This window comes from Enoplosus armatus, chromosome 3 (assembly GCF_043641665.1).
Source record: "Enoplosus armatus isolate fEnoArm2 chromosome 3, fEnoArm2.hap1, whole genome shotgun sequence".
Lineage (NCBI taxonomy): Eukaryota > Metazoa > Chordata > Actinopteri > Centrarchiformes > Enoplosidae > Enoplosus > Enoplosus armatus.
In genome coordinates, this window is record NC_092182.1 from 23,397,138 (window position 1) to 23,418,653 (window position 21,516).

The following is a 21,516-nucleotide window of genomic DNA, read 5'->3' on the forward strand; positions in this document are numbered from 1 at the left end:
GTCCTCACAAAGATAGAAGCCCACACACACAAGCACAGTAAATATAAACACAAATAAATGAAGAACAATATAAATCAAATTTTAAAAATGCCCAGAATTGCCAACATATAGTAACCACCAAGTACAACTAGCAACCAGCCTAATCACCATAGTAACCAGACCCACATGTGTGTCCTACCCCACCCCAAACACCTTAGCAACCACCCAGTGACTTTGTTCTTTCTCACGTCTTTGTCAGAGTAACTGCAGCATCATTATTATCATAAATGTACAGTAACATGTTTGCTAACTGAAGATGCTCTTAAACCAGGGCTGCAGGAAAACATTCATATTCAGGAGTAATTGTTTTGTGATTTACACATTTTATAGTGTGAAAGCCTAAATCTGTAGACTCCATGTAAAAAATCAGACACTTAACTGATGAAGCAGACATGATAAAGAGCTTTTGAGATACAAACAAAGAAACAGAGAATCTGCATCTGAGGACACCAACTGAAGAAGAAGTCATTATCTTCACGTCTAATTTGACCACAGTGAGACGAATGAGCTGAGGATCTTCTTCACAACCACCAGGGGAGGAGTATTATGGAACGCATGCAAGGTCACCGGCTAAATTGGTAACGCTTCGGTAGCCGTGATGATATTGGTGCTGTCAGAAACCTCAGGGGAGCAATAATGCAAAGGAAGCATAATTCTGCAGAAACAGTTTGCTGTTGTCTAAATGATGAGGATCTCCAAACACACTCAGAGGGAGGAATTCAGCACCGACAGAAGCCTGCACTACTTCTTTATTGGAATATTTATATGTATGTGTGTTGATATGTTTTTCCCCCTGTGCTCGTTGACTTCAGCCTGCGATGAAATGCTGACTGGCAGCCATAACTCTTCCAGCAGCAGGACACATTTCATTCACCCCCCACCCCCCGGCCTCGTGTCACTTCCCCTCTCCCCTCTCCCTCCATCACCCTCCTCTCTCCCCCTCATGACAAAATCATATCTACAAGCGTGGAAACATCAGGGTTTTTTTAAGTGTTGAGGATGTTGTAGCTCCTTTCACACACATGTACATTTAAGTGTTGGCACATTGTGGAGACAGGACCACGCAGGCCGAGATCAACCTGCCGGGGCAAAAATGAGCTGTGGGTCCCAAGTCGGCCATCTTCCCTTCCCAAGTTCATTTGTGATAATTTGATTACACATAGATTTACTAAAGGGAAACGTAACGCCCTGCTTTAGCTTTAAAAAGTTTGTGCATCCAAACCCAGACTCAACTGTTATATACATACCCTGTGAGGTATGTAGACATTTTTTAACCTCCATTGTATTGCGGTGGAAGCAGAAATCTCAGAGACAAACGGCTCAAATCCTGGACAAATGGTTCTAAAAGCTGAAACAATTGGTCAATTAATTAGTCGATTGACAGAAAACGTGCAGTTTTGATCATCGATTCATTGTTTCAGGAAGGAAAAATGTCAAACATTGACTGATTTCAGCTCCTCAAATGTGACTATTTGCTTTTATCTTTGTCATAAATAACTCGGGTTATTTGTAAACAAAATATCTTTGGGTTGTAGACTGATGGATTCTAAGAAACTACATCAGTGAGACAAACGGGGTAGAAAACAAACTAGACTGACTGACAGCATTTACAGTTTCAGGTTTTTACTGCCAACGTTACTTCTGTGTTAGCGTTATCACTGCTACTAGCCGCCATTTCTCACTGGAACATGTGTCGTGTTAGCTAGCTGTTAGCAGATGCCTATCAAAAGGTGGCACATGGTACATAAAAAAAAATGAATCTCTAAAGTATTTTCACTAGTTTACAGAATGTTGCTTTACCCCAAAACGTTTAATGTGCCTCCTTTCTTCAGCCAGACGAACGAGAAGAACGACCGGGAACGAACCTTTCATCTGTTTTGAGGTCAGAGAGTCAAAGAGAGGAACTGAAAACTGCTGACTCGGATCAGGTCAGGGCGAATGTTTACACATAATTGCTGCAAAGGTCGTGAGTGAGATCGGACTCCTCTGTAATCCATCTCACCGACAACAGGAGACAACAGGAGACTGAGACCCTCTGAACGACAGGACAAGAGTGCAGTAGTTCATAAAATGTTGAACTATGCCTTTCATTAACAGACTGAAGGAGAAATGATGAAATCCCAAAATAGAGTGATGTAAAAGACAGTGGGAGATGCAGAATAAGACATTAACGCTGTCACTTTTTATTTAAAGTTTGAACTACTGTTTGAACATGGGAAATGGGGAATTAAATATTCAATCTGTGATGATCTCTGGGTTTAAAATTCAGCAGACTTTTGCAATCAACTGTGCGTAGGTTTGGTTTCAGAAGTGTGGGGAGACACAATGCAGTTAAATATATATGAATTATTAATGCACTTCTTGATAGATAACGTCGTATTTGCATTCCTGGCGTCTTTTGAGGAGAATATTAACTGTAAATAAAAATATTATGTAAAAAATAACATCGTCTCTTCCTCAGTCCTGAGTAGAACCTGCAGGTCCTCTTTTCAGGCTGCCTACAGGCCCAAAAACCTTCACAGATGAAGTAGGGTAAGCTTGTGTGTAGCCTTAGAGGGGAAACCCAGGGCAACAAAAAGTCGGCAAAGCACTCGCCGCTCCACTCGGCCCTGCTCGATAAACTCATTGCTATGAGCACACAATAATAAAAACAACTGAAGGCTGAATAACTCAGATCCTCTCTCATCTGGATTATGGTGGCAGGACAAAAACATGACAATAATTCAGAGAGACTTTAGAATGAAAATCAAGCTGTAACAACAAGAGAGAGGGGGACTTTTTAAGTAGCAACAGCTCTGTCTTTAGTTTTTCATGTGTTTCAGTCAGGAGATGTAGGTTAGAAGACTTGTTTGTTTGCACTGTGCTGCTGGTCATCCAAGGGAGTGGAAAGATTGGAGAGTCATAACACCGACGTCCCGCTGTCCCACCAGTAACCTACGCAACTGTTGTTTTCTTTGTTAACATCAAATGTCGTAAAACTAGCCGGTTGAGCTGAACAGATGATCACAAAACATCTGAGGATTCAGCGCTATAGGTGGAAAACATGAGAGCAGAAACAAACACGGAAGCACTGAGAGCAGGTTTATTGTTAACAGGCTGCAGAGCAACATTCAACCTTTACATCGCCGTCCACTGAAACCAACCCCACCTCTTATCATGGCTTCATTCAACTGTGTTACAGAGCGTGGACGTGTTACACATGGGGGATTCCTACCTCTACGTGTGTGTGTGTGTGTGTGTGTGTAACAAACAGACTGGTGCAGTACTTATTTATGTGTCCATTGCGGCATCTAGCTGCAGTCACTTTTCTGCCCACCCTCCCCAAATCACTCACACACACATACAGTCCCTTGTTAGAGCACACAGTCATGCGATCAGCGCTGCATGCGGCCGCATGTGTCAGGGCTCAGCTCCTATAATCCACATTGATTCATGGTGTAGAGAGGAAACAGCTCCCAGGAGGGAAACACTCTGGGCCGTTGTGTCCATCAGCTGATGTTTGTGTGTCTGAGTGTCTTTCTGACAAGCGTGTGTTCGGTCTGAATACACCAACAGAGAGCCGGGTGGAGGTTTGTGGAGCGCTGTGACCAAATCAGGGAATGTATCTTCAAAAGAAAAACATCAGGATTTGTGTTGGGAGGATTTTCAGCCGGACAACAGAAATTAAAATCAATTCATGCCTGTTTTCATATTTCATAACTCCATCCAGACATATGTATTATCAAATATTCTCCAGCTTATATAAGGACGTTAGATTAAAGGTGAACAAATAATGAAATAATGGATGGAGGGATGGACTGATGGTTTAGTGGATAGACAATATACGGATCAATAAAATATGGATGAAGGGAGGGGTAGATAGATGAATAAATGGCTGAATGAAGGAACTGTACATGTAAATGGGAAGTTGGATGGATTGAATAATGGACGGATGTTTTAAGTGAATCGGTGGCTGTATATATATATATATATATATATGGATAGATGGATGGATGTGTGGATTGCTGGTTGGATGAATAAATGGGTGGATGGATGGATGGAAGGATGGATGTGTTTGACAGCAGCCCTGAACAGTAAAACAAAAGATAAAAACCACGCACACACACGAAGCCTCAGTCGTGAACAGAGACTCTAAAGGCTGTCAATATTCAACTAGCGCCTGACGTCCATTCACACAGAGACAAACAGCGAGAGGGGAGGAGGGGGAGGAGGGGAAGGAGAGGGGAGGAGGCCGTAAATCCAGAGTTTATGGTCTGTCCATGGAGCAGGGAAACAGGTCATCAGGGAGAGAGGGAGGACGAGAGAGATGGAGATGAAAGAAGGGAAAGGAGGTCAAACTCATAAGAAAAGAGGGGGAGGAGGCACTTTGTGGTAATATCCCTGTCTTATTGTGTTTCTTACAGCTGTGTGTGTGTGTGTGTGTGTGTGTGTGATTGTATATCTACCTTTGTGAAGACCAATTTGAGTTTTAGGTCTCGGGAGCGAGGACATTTTGGCCGGTCCTCACTTTGGACCAGACCTTCGAGGAGCACAAGATGGATCTAATATCTTGTGCACACAAAATAATAAAATGTTCTTTTGGGACTTCAGGGGCTGCGTAAGAATTTGAAATTGAAAGTTCATTCTTCTTCATTTTGAGAACAGCAGTCGCCAAAACAGTCTCACCACGCGGTCCATTTAGTAGCTGTTCTGGAGTTTTCCATCATATCACATGGTCTTCCTCAGCAGATTGAGTTTGCACAGTTTTCATTGAATTGTAGATGTTAAAAGTTCCACTTTTCTACTGTTTGCAAGGTCAAAACCAGAACTTTTAATACTTAAATATATATAAATGACCAATGTGAATGCTGTTATATGTTATTGGATTATTGTTACCAATGGATTCATGTGGAAGTTACTTTTTTTACTGTTGCTGTTGGTTGAGGTGGAGCAGATTCATACTATATCATATATTGTTGGGAAGTTTAATATTTAAAGATGCAGCATATTTTACAAGATGATCATGTGTTTTGTATGTAAAATATTAACCTGCAAAGTAACTGTCAACTGCAGCTATAAGACAAATGTAGTACAAAATTATACTTAAGTGCAGTTTGTGTTGCATTGCACTACTGGTTATACATTCAAATTGTTGGCTAAGCTGTAGTTGCAAAACATAATTATCATTTAAGCTAAGTTCTTACATTTTGGACTCTTTTTTCAAAGCTTCAAAGTGATGTTTAGAGTTTTTTCTCACAATACTGAAAATATGTGTAATAAAAATAGTTTAAGTTTAGTTGTAGTTTGTCGGCCTGCAGCCTGCGTTAACCTCTGGAAGGAGAAAAGAAAAGACGTCAGGGAAAAAGCTGCGTTGTAGAGTCAGATGTTGTGGGTTTGTTCTGCAGCTGTTCAACTTCCCAGTGAAGACAAGCTGCAGTGTGTGAAGGAAGGCGGACATCTTTAAACTCCTCTGGGCTTCTCTGAGAAATTGAAGTCACCGTGTGAATAATGTATAAGTCATATAAGGTTTGGCTCTTATGGCTATGCATCTATGCATATTTGACCAAACTCGCTGGTTCTGAGAGGCAGAGAGAGCACGCAGCACTCAACACGCAGTATGTATGTTTATACACACACACACACACACACACACACACACACACTTTCATGTCTGTAGTTACTTTTAACCTTCACAACTGGAAATATTCACTAGAGCAACAAATTTGTATTAATCCGCAGCTGAAAATAGTCCCTAACAAAAATGATTTCCTCCTGTTTGAGTAACATTTGCTAAAAACTACAGTCGTTTTTTTTTTTTAAAACGACCGGGAACAGTCTGGGCAGTCTGGTGGCAATATAGAGTGTTAGATAAGAGTTTCTATGACCACATACATACATTTTCTACTGCATTCCTGTCTGAATGAAGACGTGATGAAGTGTCATAAATATGCCTGTGCATACGGTTCTCTTTAATACATCATCAGCTGGAGCTTCGTCAAACTAGTCAAACCACGGTTGTTTTAAACGGAAGTGAACCCAAACAGAAGGGGTCAGCTTCCTCTTGTTGTTTCATGCTGCAGCGCCCCTGGCTGCAACGCTCAGACTGCAGCTCACGCTTGCTTTATAAAGATTTTTCAGATGACGTACTCATAGATGACATGTTTGTGCCCTGACTTACAGTTTAATTTTGGACCATTAATGTGATTTGTTGACAGTAAGAAATACTGTATACAGAATAATGACTTTTTTTGTAGGTTTTTTTTGTAACATAGTTATGTGTTAACCACCTAAATCATATCATCGTGTGTGTCCTTCAGGTCTAACAGACACATTAGATGTATTTCCTTCTTCATTCAACCTTTTTTGATGATTTTGAAACCTGCATTGTACACATCAGCGTTAACTTGCAAGCAGTCTTCTTCTTCCCTGTCTTTTGTGTTCCTTGCTGCACTGCCGCCACCTGTAGGTCAGAGGAATCATGTGAAACCATTGACAGGAATGTGCAGCCTTACAGACAGAGGAAGTAGTCAAGGCACAGCAGGTTTAGCACAAGTCCTAAGTACAGAATGGGAAAATGTATGAGTCTTTGTACACAAACCTCACTGTCAGCATTTTTTTAAAACTAGTTTCTACTGAAAAAAAAATGTCTCATTGAAAAGGAAATTGAAAATATGTTCTGTGGATCATCCAGAGTAACAGGGAGACTCTTCCTGGAGTGCAGTGTTGCCGATCAATTTCTTAAATGTAATTTTTCAATGCTCTGCTCTCAGATTCAATACATACAGGCAGTACAGTATGGATGTGACTTGTATTCATCCTGGCTGCCTTCAGCAGAGGGATCCCCTGTTAAGATGCTGCCTGTAATTATTGGATTATTGAAGAGTGGAGAAGCCGGTGGCCAACCTGAGCCCTTCACACTCATGATCGCAATCTCGATACCTTCCTCCTTCTGCTGCCATCCATTCTGCAGCCCCCCCCTCCTCCTCCTCCTCCTCCTCCTCCTCCTCCTCTCCTCCTCAGACAGCTGAGTGGAGGAGGCAGTGCTGCTGGGAATCCCACAGTCATACATTATATAACCAGCTCTGTGCTGCAGTCATGGTGCTCAAGCTGTGATACTGATTAACTGGTGGCTGTTCCTCTAAATCTAGCAGATCAACCTCCACATGGAAAAATTAATCATATTTCCATCTACTTAAAGGTACACTTTCTGATTCAAACGTCCTGTCAGCTCAGTGTTAAGACATCAGTCAATATTCGTACCTAATTGTAACAATCAGGCCCACTTCACGCGGTGACTGAGCGGGTGTGCGGAGGTGTGAAAATAGCCGAGTTTAGAGTGAACCGCCATGAATGTCTTCGAGGACAGACGTCTTAAAGTGTGCACCTTTATCCACATTTGCACGATTCATCGCATCTTGTCTCTCTGTAGGACGCTGCCTTTCACTGTGCACATTCAGAACAGGTAGAAACACTTCAGACTATTTTACTTTAGACGTTTCATGTGAACCAGTTTGTTTGAAGCATTCAGTTACATCCCCATTGTGGACTTTGGCTGTGGTTCTCAAACCTTTTCTGTTGTGCTCCCCTTTGGAAGCTGAAAACATGTCATGCCTCCCCGATCACTGAAATGTGCCAAATGGCCGCCATCTTTACGCACCGGGTCTAATTTTGCTGAATTTGCCGTATTTACTGGCAATTCATTTTGAATAATGCATTTCATTTGTGTCAGTGAACACACATATATAGTTTGTAGTTAGGAAGAGAGAGAGTCAGTCACCTCCTGCTCTCTATGATCACTTTAACTGTGTTTTATTTAATTCACTAAGATGTGTGGGAGGGAGGTGGAGAAACGGTCATGTGACGTCATTAAACACACACGTTTGATCGGTCAGACATTGATTTCTGACAGCAAAATTTAGGAAGAAAAACACAACTTGATATTACGTCTTTGGTTGTCAAGAAGCAACAGAAACACAATCTAGTACAATCGTACTGATCATATGTATCGACACCGGAGAAGTGGATAATGCTGCACGAGCAGTTTAACCTGTGGTTGATTGATTGATTAATTATAGTCATCGCTGGTAAAAACACAAATAAGATAAGTTACTCCATAAGGGGACAGAGGTCTTGTTGTAGTTTTATTTTGAAAGCATCATCAGGAGCTGGCAGACGTGTCAGGAAACAACAGCTAATTAACAGCAGGTGTCCCAGCTGATTATTCTGCTGCATCGATTAGGCTGATAATGTCACAGGCCTGCACTGTTTGTAAGACTGAACATCAGCACATACAAACACCCAGCGCAGGTCTGTTTATAAAGTCATTGTGAACACGAAACACTCCAGAATATTCCCCCAAAATAGTGAACTATTCCTTTAAACATGCACCTCCACGTTAAAGAGAAAGAGCTATAAATCATGTCTGTGGAAAGTTTCGAAAGGGTTACAACTCTAACATATTACTTTTAAGGTTACTGGAAGTTGTACTATCTCACATCATGTTGCATCATAAAATCAAACTATACTACACAGCCAAATGATAAATGTCTTTATTAAAACAAGTCAAAACGTAAAAAGAAAAGCTATAATTTAATGACACCAGGAGGGATTCAATGAAACCAGCTGTTTTCCCAAAATGTTCGTTTATGGTCAAGGATGGGGGACAGAGCCCCGACGTACTCCTCATAAAGCATCTGACAGTGAGCATCACAACACGTTACCAGCGTTTCAGCTTCATCACCACATTCAGTCATGGAGGTGGTGTTTCACTTCTTTTTTCTTTCTTTTTCTTATTTTGTGAACAGTGAATCACTGGCTGAGTGCCGAGGCTCGGCGAGAAACTAACAGCAGACAGGACAGAAAGAGAAGGAAAGGGTTAATGCATAGGAGGCTGAGCGGTGTGGGTGTGAGGTCACAGCTATAATCGATACGAAACAGTCGGAGAAAGTTAGAAAGTAGAGGCAGACATGGAGGGGGCAGGTAGAGAGGGGGTGGGAGACAGTAAAGCTCGACTGATTTGAATTCTATTCATAATTCTCTGCTGGGAGGCTGGTTAGCTGAAGGCGGCGGATGATGAGAGATGGAATGAAAGAGGGGGAGAAGGTGTAGGAGGAAGAGAGAGAAACAAAGGGAAGGACAGGATGGGATGGAGTGTGGAGTCTCTGAGGGGGAGGGAAACTGGGAATTAAATACAGCTCGGCTTCAAACAGAGAGGTAGGGAGACAGACAGAATGAATGAAAGACAGACAGAGTGAGAGAGAGGGGGGGGGGGGGGGGGGGGGGGCTGGTGTCTCTGCTGTGTGGAGGTTTGGACACTGATTTACAGCAGCTGCTCAGTTTGATTCCTGCAAATCAAAAACAAGAACACAAACCGTTATCCTCCAAGTACAGGAGCAAAGACTCACATGTCCTCAGCAGTGGGCTGTAATGTGATTACTCTTCTCAGAAGAAGTAGCGCACCAGACAGAAGAAGAAGTCAGGGTGCAGTAGCTGTCGATTCGGGGAGTAATTATTTTTATCAGATGCATCTTTTAATTCAACTTTCTGAGTTGAAATTGAAGTCAGAGGGAAGTCCGTCTCTTTCATCCATCTCTGTTTGTTTTATTAGACCCAACATCTTCTCCTCACATTTGGATTCAGATCTAAAGTCACCGGTTTGGGGATGGGGGTTCCCTCACATCGTGCTTGTTTCTTTGTGTTCAGAAGCGAGAAACAGGAGCTCGTGCTTTGGGAGGCAAAGGGAGTCACCCAGGAGGCACAACGTAGATCAACAGCACAACACAATTGTCCAGTACAACCCCCGCATTACTGCTTACACCGCACCAATCCCCCCGTCAACGTCACGCTCCATTTTACCCTCACTCGTGAAGAAGAAGACCCCAAGATACTTGAACTCCTTCGCTTGGGGCGGCAACACACACAACCCAGAGGGAGCAACTCACCGTTTTCCGGCAGAGAACCACGGCCTCAGACTCAAACCGTCCCAAACTGCATGGACGAGGTCACGGTCTGATGAAGCCACAAAACAAAAACAAAACCACATCATCTGCAAAGAGCAGAGAAGTGATGGTGTGAGGTCTCCACAGCAGACACTCTCCTACCCCCCGGCTTCACCTTGAGATCAGTGACAAGGGACAACCCTGACGGAGCCCAAGACCCACTGAAAACATGTTGGACTTCCTGCCAAGAACTCGGACACAGCTCTCACTCCGGTCATAAAAGGACCGAACGGCCCCAGTGGTCGAAAGCTTTCACCAAGTCTATAAAACACTGCATGGGCACACTCCCATGACCTCTCCAGTAACCCGGCAAGGGTGAAGAGCTGGTCCACTTTTCAGAGGTTGTCCCCAGTTTGCAAAGATGTCCCCACTTTCTAAACCTCTAACTGGTCCTCACAAAGATGGAAGTAAAGGAGCCTAACTATAAAAAAAACTATAATCTGAACCCTAAAAGAGAAAACAGTTAACCTTGTGAAGACCTGCTTAATGTGACAATGTCAGCGCACACACACACACACCCACACGCACACACACACACACACACACACACACCATATGCGGGTATAAAATGCTGGGTTGTGTCTAGTGTCTCGCTGTCATAAACAAGTGGAGCTGTTGGACCTGCTAAGAGTCTAAATATGGACGTTGTGAGCTGGTCTCTGTTAGGAAGCTGCAGTCCTCCTGTACAAACATCCAGCCTTCATATCCAACACACACACACACACAGCTCGCTGAGGAACACTGCACAGTGTCCAGGACTTTACTGCTGATGGAAAATCCTCAGCAGTAATGTTCTGTTAAAATGTATTCTAGCCTCCTAACAGCTATCAGACAGACAGTAAACTGCAGAGGTTTTACATGTTGTTGCTAAGACAGAGCAGAGTGAGTCATAATAAATCACCCCTCAAAAGGTCAGAATTAATAGCGGAGGGATATTCATGTTTTAAGTAAAAGTGAAGAAACACAGTGACACCTGTAACAGGAGGTTTGTGCTGCTGTGTTTCTGATATTTAGCCTGCCGTCATTGATGTAAATGGGGTGGACAAGATAATGGAAACACCTGTCAGTGTAACACAGTGCAGTTCAACAGCACCACAAACTACATCCTCCAGAATGACCACGCAGTTGAATCAACACGTCTCTAAAACCTTCATGAAGGGAGGATTTCCTCAGGATTTACAGGACTGTTAGTTATGGCTAGGTGTAGCTAATCAACTGGCAACTGTGTGTGTGTTTATACTGAGAATGTATATACAGTATATGTGTGTATGTACAAACTTTTTCATCTTTGTAAATCTTGTCCGTCTTAAAAGTCACATTTTCTTGAAACAAATGAAAAACAAAAAGAATCAAAACCTCTTGTGAGATTATTTCCAGCTGTTAATACAACGACGTCATCTTGAAACAACATCTTGTTTTTTATTGGAAACATCGTAAAACTTTGTTATTTGCTTAAAAGAATATGTTTTTTTTTTATCTATAGACATACACTTTACAATAATTTCAGCTGCAGTCTCGGTCAAGTTGTTACTCTAAATCAAAGTAATAATTGTGTACTTTATCAACACTGTCTGACTCTCACTGTGTTTCGTCTGAGAAATCAGGTCTTCTGACATGAAGCAACACTGTCCCCATGTGGCCAAAGAAAGACTCACAACACTTTAAATATACTGACGTTGACCATGAACTTCATCACCACATCAAAACACGGCAGGATTCATCATCATTTCACTGATATTTAATTTCATTTTTTATTCTTTTTCTCCATCCCTTTGCGTATTTGGCTTCACAACAAACATTTCCAAAAGTAAAGTGATTCTATGTGTCTCATTAAGGCGTGGGCCAACCTGATGTTGCCAGCTTCAGTACATACATAACACATAAATATCTGTCTATAAGTCTTGTTTTGAGTATTGATACTGGCATCAATAACCCAAACAATCTGATCACATTATGACCACATGAACACTCTTCATGCACTCTTTGCTTCTCTGCTGCTGTTGTTGTTGTGTGTATGTACGATACAATACTGCTGACTGTTACTGACTTAAAATAACAATAATCTGTGCAATAATTCACCAGTACATATATATATATACAGTGTTGTTGTATATATTTTTTACTTTTTTTACATTTTACTTTTCTCTTAAATATTGTAAATGTATATATATTTATTTTTTATATCTTATATTTGTACATACATCTAATTTCTAACTCTATGCTACGTTTTCTATCCTTGAATGGGAGCACCTGAAACTTGTGTAATTTCCCCCCCGTGGATCAATAAAGTATTTCTGATTCTGATAAAAAGCATCAGTATTGATATGGTGATTCTGGTCCTGGTATAATTGGTATCATATCGACAACCAGATTTTGAACATGCACATGTTCAAATAGACATTGTATGTTGTTGCTTTTTATATATATTTATATATACACCTATTTTTCCACCTACTTGTATGTATATAATAATTCAATGTTTATGTTTTCCTGTCGTTGTGTAGCTTGTTCTATCTTCCTGTGAACTGTTCTTGGACCTGTGTGTAACTGAAAGCAACTTAAAACCGGAGTCAAGTTCCTGGTATGTGTACACAAACGGATTCTGCAGAATTTAATTTGTGTTAAACCGTTTGTTTGATGTTTTTCTAGAAAGACCACCTCCAGATTTTGTCTTTTTCCTGCTTGAGCGCTGCCAAGTTAATGAAAGTGTTGTTTGCTCAGGATTGAAAGGGACCCCCAGAGTTTATTTGTGGGCTTAACTGATGCTTCCCATGTCCTCTTATAGAGCTCAGTGAGGAAGTGGTCCGGGCTGTCCACCCCCAGCCTGCTGGTGGGGTTTCAGTCAGCTTCCACTGCCTGCCGTCTCACACTGACGTGACCTCAGAACAAACTGCCTCTGTGTTCTGGTGACGGGGGACATGGAAGCATCCGGAGCCTCTGGTCCTGATGGGAAGCTTATAGCCCAAAAGTCTCTGTGGGACTCCAGCATCAAGTAGGGACGGACGAAGCCTTTTGTGGGACCATTGTGTGGTGGAAAAAGTACTCAAGAAGAACTAGTAGTACCAAAGTGTAAAAATAAGTAAAAGTCCTGGATTTGACTTCAGTAAAAGTACATAAGCATTTTCAGCTAATGTAAAAGTACTCATTATGAAGGAAGGCCCCTTTCAGAGTGGGATTTATTATATCATTGGATTATTATTGTTGACGCATACATTTGTAAACAACATTCTAATGTTATAACTGGTCGAGGTGTGGCTAATTTTAACTACTTAATATACTGTGTAATCTATTGAAATGCATTATATTTTATTGATGCTATGTTTTGTATTTAATATCTGAACCTGCCAAATAACTGAGCTGTCAAATAAATGTAGTGAAGAAAAAAACTTTTTTCTCTGAAATGTTGTGGAGTGGAAGTATAAAATGGAAATACTCAAGTATAGTACAAGTACCTCAAAGTTGTACTTGAATAGTACTTGAGTAAATGTATGTACAGGTGTTCATGTTCCGTAGCCAGCGATCATCTACGTTCCTTTTAACTGAAAATAACTAATAAACATCTTGTCACGTCTGGAGTTCAGTGGCAGTTTAATCACTCTGAATCCAGGATCTAATCTGCTTTTTGAATTATTTTGAAGCCTTTATAAAATCTAAATGTTGTAGTTATTTCTTCATGAGACAGAGATCATCAATCCACACTGACATTTTGAAAACATTGATGTAAATATGCAATGGTCAGCTCAACAGCTAGTTTCAAGGTTTAGCTTTCACAACGTTTTAAGAGACTAAAGTTATAAATAAACTTAAAGGAATAATCTAACATGTCTGGAAATATACTTGTTTTGTGTCTTTGTTAAAGTGAGATGAGAGAACTGAAATCAATCTCATGTCTGTGTGTTAGGCGCAGAGCTGGAGTCAGGATGTAGTTAGCCTAGCTTAGCATAAAGAGCAGGTGGAAACAGGTAGCCTTTCTCTGACCAAAGTTCAAAAATAATACACCACCGACACCTCTAAAGCTCATCAATTAACATGTTGCATCCGTAACATTTGTTAGTTTAACAAATCCAGATATTTAACTAACTTGGAACCAGATCCAAAATGAACGCAGCTACTGAAACTTAACCCTGCAGTCCCCAAATCCCCAAATGTCTTCAGATGGTAAGACATCTTGTTGCCACTAAAAGTCACGATATCATGATAATAAAATCAACGAATATACTTTTAATGCTTCAAATATTGACCAAAAATGATCAGAAGGCCACGTGGTGTCCGAGGGATCCTAAGCAACCACTCAGTTGGCCGATGCCTCGTGCTGGCTCTGCATCAAGTCAACAGAGAGCTCTCCTTGTGGACAGGACTCTGTTAGCATTGCTGATTAGCGGTGGGCTGTCGTCTTGGTAATGGTTGCTGCTAACAGATATTGTGTTGTGTATTTCCTGATCCTGCGGAGGCCGTCGGCGGAACAAGACAAGCATAAAAAAAGCAACTGTCAGAGCACACAGAGGAGGGCCTGGACGTCAATACAACAAGGCCCAAATACATGAAGGCCTGCACTTTTATTTTGAAATGCTACATGACTTTTGACTATTAGCTGTTTCATCACTCAAACTGTATTTTATTTAACACCAGCACCAGTATCTTGCATGCTTTAGCCCATTTACTGCATATCATATGTTATGTTATGATATGGAGGAAACCAAGTTACGATGCATGCTGCTGTGCTGATGGATAAATATGTTTTTAACTTCTTCTTTCGCTTCTAATATCAATGTCTGTAGCAGATGATCTTTTATGTTGGAATATGAATGGTCACACCCGGGAATAACTTTCACTGTTTTAGACTTGTGAAAAAATGATGAATAAGAGACTGCATTGCATCACAGAGTCAGGTGGAACAGACTAACCCGGACGTGATGTCAGGTCTTCGGCACTTTATATGGAGCACAAGTTTCACACTCAAATAAAATGGCAAACAGTAAATACACAGTCTCCGACTCTTGTGTTGGTTTTGCGATTCTTATCGGTTAATCTTTGCAGCCTCACGTGTCTGTCTTCGGGCAGTAAACCGGTGGAGAACCTGAGGAAACCCGCTTTAACACAGCATCAACATGCAGAGTCGACGCACAGCCCCCAGTCGGGTTCAAACCCAGGACCATGTTGTTTTTTTTAAGCCATATTGCTAACTTGAGGCCACCATGCTGCTGTGTCTCAGCTGGTTGTCAAGGCAACCAAGAAGAGAGGAGTTTGGGTTCTGGCTTATCTGGGTGGATCGCAGCAGTTCTTCCTCCCCTGCATCTCTGCCCTCTTTCTTCTCTCTCTCTTCAGTGACTGGGGCAGCTGGTGGGAGGTGGTGGGTGTTGTGTAGCTTAGCAACTCCCTTGGTGGATGGCGATTGATATGCAGCTTTGTTCAAGTGTCTCTCTCTCTGAGCCAGAGAGGGGGACGCCTGAACAAAGCAGGCCTTATTGAAGCTTCCCCTCCTCCTTCTCTTTGCCCAGGCACAACAACGTGGGAGGACAAATATTTCAGCTCAAAGGAACCGAGACTGAACTTACAGCAGCGGCCCTGAAAGTGTAACTCGGGGACGGCCGACATCTGTGAAGGGCCTCCAGGTGTCCCCGCCAAAATGAATGCATTGTGTCTTCATAGTATTCAAACAGAAGTTGTCTATGTACCACGAACCTCTTCTTAATTTACTCAAAATAATCAGCCCACTGAAATCAACAGGTACAATCTCCTACTGCTTCCTTTATCTGATTAAATGTGTGTTTTTGGGTCTTATATGAGACATTAAACCTCCACCCCTCCATCCATGTCCCTGTGTGTTGTGTTGCTGCTTCTTGTCTGACGTACTCAGCTGTTTTCTTTAGTTGTGGAAACCAGGAACGGACGCTGAATTTCAAATGTTTATTGGGTAAAAAGCATAAAATTCAATGTACAGTCAATATCAAGCTATAATCTCCACACAAGGGAAACTCTTTTAAGCCTTTTTTAAAGGATCATTTTGAGAAATACACGTTTCCTTTGTCTTCATTGTCAGAAGAGAAGATGGATCAAGTTTAATCTCTGTGCGTTCAGTACGGCGATAGGATGGATGGATGTAGTATGTATGAGTTAGTTTAGTTTAAGAGCACATACAATTGCACATTGCACTTAAAAAATGCACAAGAAATTAACCACCCTATTTCTATGCTCGTTTTTTTGTTTTGTTTTTCCAAAAGCCCCCATGTTTTCTGCTCCCAGAGGACCAAGTATGAGCTGACTCTGGCCCAACCATAGCTGCAGGATTTGGCTCAGGTTTAGGGGTGTGGACTTGGTCAGATTTGGGTTGAGAATCAGCTCCTGTCAGCAGCATTCAGGCCAGCTGTGGACCTGCAACCAGAATCAGACTTGGACTGATTACAGCAACCAGCCATGCCAAGGTGCCCTCAGGTGGTGTTGTGTTCACTGTGTTCATGAAAAGAGTCAATTTAAATGATGATTCGAGCCTCGGATGAAGTTGTGATGTTTTTTTTTTTTTTAAATGTTAAAATTGGAACAAGGTAATCTCTATTTTTTAGTCGTCTCCATCAGCACCTGTATTTGTAAGATAAAGTCACCTGCAGACATTTAACAAAAAGAGGAAAACATGGCCAGTTTGTGGTGCTAACAATGAAACCCTCACCTGTTCTCTCTGATTCGCTCATTGCTGAATTTCCTCAAACGTCCTCAGCTGTAGTCTGCAGGTGAGCAGCTTCAAGGCTTCGAGCTTTCTTTGTTTTGAGTTTCTTAATTTACACAGATTTCAATAAAAAATGACACCTATGTAAGATAACAAAGAACTAGACAGTTTTGTGCAACCAAGTAAGACATCTATCTGACGTTTGGTTTTGTTAAAGTTTTTATGAAGTCAGCAGCAGGATGTGTTGTGCCTTTTGTTTAGCAGTTAGCCTGAAAGCAAGGGGAAATTGCTAGCCTAATGCTATCAAAAGAGAAAAAATACACCTTCCAAACTGCAGATACCACATGATTTACATGTTTTATCTTGTTTATTGAACAGGTGTAGCAATAGAAATGTAAAAAGGAGACTTTTAACAGCAGTTAAAACCACAATGTTTGGGCACCAGAATGGGCACAAGATCCATATCTTGATCCATAAACTGTGCTCAGGATATTATCATACAGAGATAATCAATGGATCAAGATAATAATATCACACAAAATAATATTATCCACATCTTGACCCATATATTATCTTGCAGACAAGACAGTATCTCTATCAAGATATGAATCTGGTGATAATAAGACAACTGTACTGTGTTTTGTTTTTCATTTCTAAATGAACAAGATGACTTTCGGGCTACATTACATGTTATTCACAAAGTAGACTTTTTTTTAGATCAATATACAGTGCATCCGGAAAGTATTCACGGCGCTTCACTTTTTCCACATTTTGTTATGTTACACCCTTATTCCAAAATGGATTAAATTAATTTTTTTCCTCAAAATTCTACACACAACACCCCATAATGACAATGTGAAAAAAGTTTTTTTGAAATTTTTGCAAATTTATTAAAAATAAAAAACTAAGAAATCACATGTACATAAGTATTCACAGCCTTTGCCATGAAGCTCAAAATTGAGCTCAGGTGCATCCTGTTTCCACTGATCATCCTTGAGATGTTTCTGCAGCTTAATTGGAGTCCACCTGTGGTAAATTCAGTTGATTGGACATGATTTGGAAAGGCACACACCTGTCTATATAAGGTCCCACAGTTGACTGTGCATGTCAGAGCACAAACCAAGCATGAAGTCAAAGGAATTGTCTGTAGACCTCCGAGACAGGATTGTCTCGAGGCACAAATCTGGGGAAGGTTACAGAAAAATTTCTGCTGCTTTGAAGGTCCCAATGAGCACAGTGGCCTCCATCATCCGTAAGTGGAAGAAGTTCGGAACCACCAGGACTCTTCCTAGAGCTGGCCGGCCATCTAAACTGAGTAATCGGGGGAGAAGGGCCTTAGTCAGGGAGGTGACCAAGAACCCGATGGTCACTCTGTCAGAGCTCCAGAGTTCCTCTGTGGAGAGAGGAGAACCTTCCAGAAGGACAACCATCTCTGCAGCAATCCACCAATCAGGCCTGTATGGTAGAGTGGCCAGACGGAAGCCACTCCTTAGTAAAAGGCACATAGCAGCCTGCCTGGAGTTTGCCAAAAGGCACCTGAAGGACTCTCAGACCATGAGAAACAAAATTCTCTGGTCTGATGAGACAAAGATTGAACTCTTTGGTGTGAATGCCAGGCGTCACGCTTGGAGGAAACCAGGCACCGCTCATCACCAGGCCAATACCATCCCTACAGTGAAGCATGGTGGTGGCAGCATCATGCTGTGGGGATGTTTTTCAGCGGCAGGAACTGGGAGACTAGTCAGGATAGAGGGAAAGATGAATGCAGCAAAGTACAGAGACATCCTGGATGAAAACCTGCTCCAGAGCGCTCTTGACCTCAGACTGGGGCGACGGTTTATCTTTCAGCAGGACAACGACCCTAAGCACACAGCCAAGATATCAAAGGAGTGGCTTCAGGACAACTCTGTGAATGTCCTTGAGTGGCCCAGCCAGAGCCCAGACTTGAATCCGATTGAACATCTCTGGAGAGATCTGAAAATGGCTGTGCACCGACGCTTCCCATCCAACCTGATGGAGCTTGAGAGGTGCTGCAAAGAGGAATGGGTGAAACTGCCCAAAGATAGGTGTGCCAAGCTTGTGGCACCATATTCAAAAAGACTTGAGGCTGTAATTGCTGCCAAAGGTGCATCAACAAAGTATTGAGCAAAGGCTGTGAATACTTATGTACATGTGATATCTCAGGTTTTTTATTTTTAATAAATTTGCAAAAATCTCAAATAAACTTTTTACACGTTGTCATTATGGGGTGTTGTGTGTAGAATTTTGAGGAAAAAAATGAATTTAATCCATTTTGGTATAAGGCTGCAACATAACAAAATGTGGAAAAAGTGAAGCGCTGTGAATACTTTCCGGATGCACTGTATATTTTAGAAAAAAGCTGAGAAACGCCTGAAAATACTTGGTTAAGCAATGAATTCTTGTCTGCTCTCCCCAGCAACTGGTCACAGAGCGACTGTGTGTGTGTTATGTCTTCAGAAACTCAAAGGCCAACTGTTATTGTGAAGCTGTGACCTTCAATAATTGAATAATGACAAAAAGGAGCGTCACAGTCAGGCATGAACAGCTTTCTGCTTCAGTGGGTGTCGGGAGCCCTGCTGCATAGCATTCCTTCCAATGGAGATCATAACGTGAGCCGTCTCTCTTTTTCCAAATAAAATAATAAGGATTCTCCAAAAGTGTTCGGATGTTCACTGAAAAACATTACGGTTTAGGATCAAACGCAACTCTGCACTACCAGGAAACTCTTCCTTTTCGGTCTCTGTCTTCTGGCCTGTTTTTCATTCTTTGTTTGGAAAACAACAACATTTCTCCTCCCCCCATTTCTTTGTTTCTCTATTGTTTTTCCTCTTTTTCTGTTTTCCTTTCAGTCTTTTCTCTCCGACTTTCTTTGTACTCGTGCTTGGCAGCTTAACATTTAACTCTGAACTGGACCTGGATGTCTGCAGTTTTAAATCAAACACTTCATAAGAGAATTCCAATTTTTACAGGTGACACACTTTGAGGACATTCTTGCTTTTTTATGGGACTCAGAGAGACATTTTACTTTGTTGAGCCAATTTACAGGATATGGCCAAAGTTATTTTATATTTTTCTTATTGTCAACAAATCCCATGTGCAGACCATAAACCAACAAGGTGTTAAGTCTGTCTTCTTTCTGACTATCTTACTCAGGCCATTGGCTCTAAAAATGCCTCACAAGTATAGTTTCATATTTTAAAAAGTCTCAGTAATTTCCTAAAACAGCTGCTCACTGTAGTCTTTAACAAACATTACTCAAACAAGAGGAAATAGTGTATTTGTTGGGGGGCTATTTTCAGCGACGGATGAATACACATTAGGGCATTTGGGGAAGCAGGACGGTAAATGTGGGATTGAGTCAAAATAAACTACAGTGTGTGTTCATGGTAATGAAGGAACATGTCACCCGGTGCAACAGTGAGGCTAATTGATGTGTTTTTAATAGTTTTTGGACAACGATGGCGCTCTATGGCTCAGAGCAATAACATTTATCAGGCTTTGGATACTTTTCTTTTTCCAAAGATATTTCTGGGGCATTTTTGCCTTTATTAGAGAGAGAGACAGCTGAAGAGAGAAGGGAAAGGTGGAGAGAGGGAGGACGACATGCAGCAAAGGGCCCAGGCTGGAATCTGACCCGGGCCGCTGCGGTAAGGACTCAGCCTCAGTACATGGTACACACAGGTGAGCTACCACGGTGCCCCACGCAGACAGTATTTGTTAGCGGATCAGTTCATTGTTGGTTTGGTCCACTGGCTTTGTTGACAATAAAAAAAAACATCACCGGACATGTCTTTTAAGATGTGATTCTGCTGCTGAAAAAAAAAACAGCTCATAAAAACATATAAATTCATATCTAAGATAAGTAAAAAGAGCACTCAGAGTTTCATCTGCTGAATGCACTGTGAAAAGTGTAACTCATTTCTATTCCAATTATTAGTGGAATAAAAACACCCTGTAAACACAGAGAGCACCCATCAGCAGCTCTACTGGTTGTATCACCAGATACATTATAAAGACACACAGAGGGAATTACTCACAGCTGATTTTTCTGAACTTTACTAAACCAAATGTGATAAAACAAGTAAATAAAACAAATTACACTTAAAAATTTTGATTGATCTCTAATATGATAAGCTGACACGTACTGCTTACACGACACATCCTGTGTAAACGCAGCTTAAGTCAGCCGTATGAGCAGCAACAGCAAAATCATGTTTAAAAAAAAAAACAGCTCACAAAGTTCACAGAAGTCTGCTGACAAAAGTTTCAGTATGTCTTTGCTACATTTTCAGTTTAGCCATTTTAAACTCAAATTACCGAGTGTTTCTCTACAATACAGTACTCAGAGCAGATAATACTAATATCCTGAATGAGCATTACAAAATTGTTAATAACTATAACATGCAAAATGTATCATAAAAAAACACTAAACTCCTTTTTAAACACACATTCTCTATATTGTATATAATCCTCGAACTCTAGTCAGACAAGTTTCTGCTCCTACAGTGGCTCAACGCCGTCAGTTCATTCGGACTCAGATTAAAGGATTATTACACTTTATTACAACTTGGGTTTATTTTGGTAATTGCGTCCATCATTTCTATCAGTAATAAGATCATTATACTCACCAAGTTAATAGCTGAGATCTAAGAAAACTGTGTTTTCAGTCTGACAGGTGAAGAAACGGTCAGACGATCAGACAGGTTGGAGACAAACTGTAGGTCAGACAAACTTAATCTGGAGGACCCACTTCCTGCTCCAACTTTGACCTGCTGTACTTACCGTAGTTGTAGTTTCATCTAGTTTTATTGCCAAATA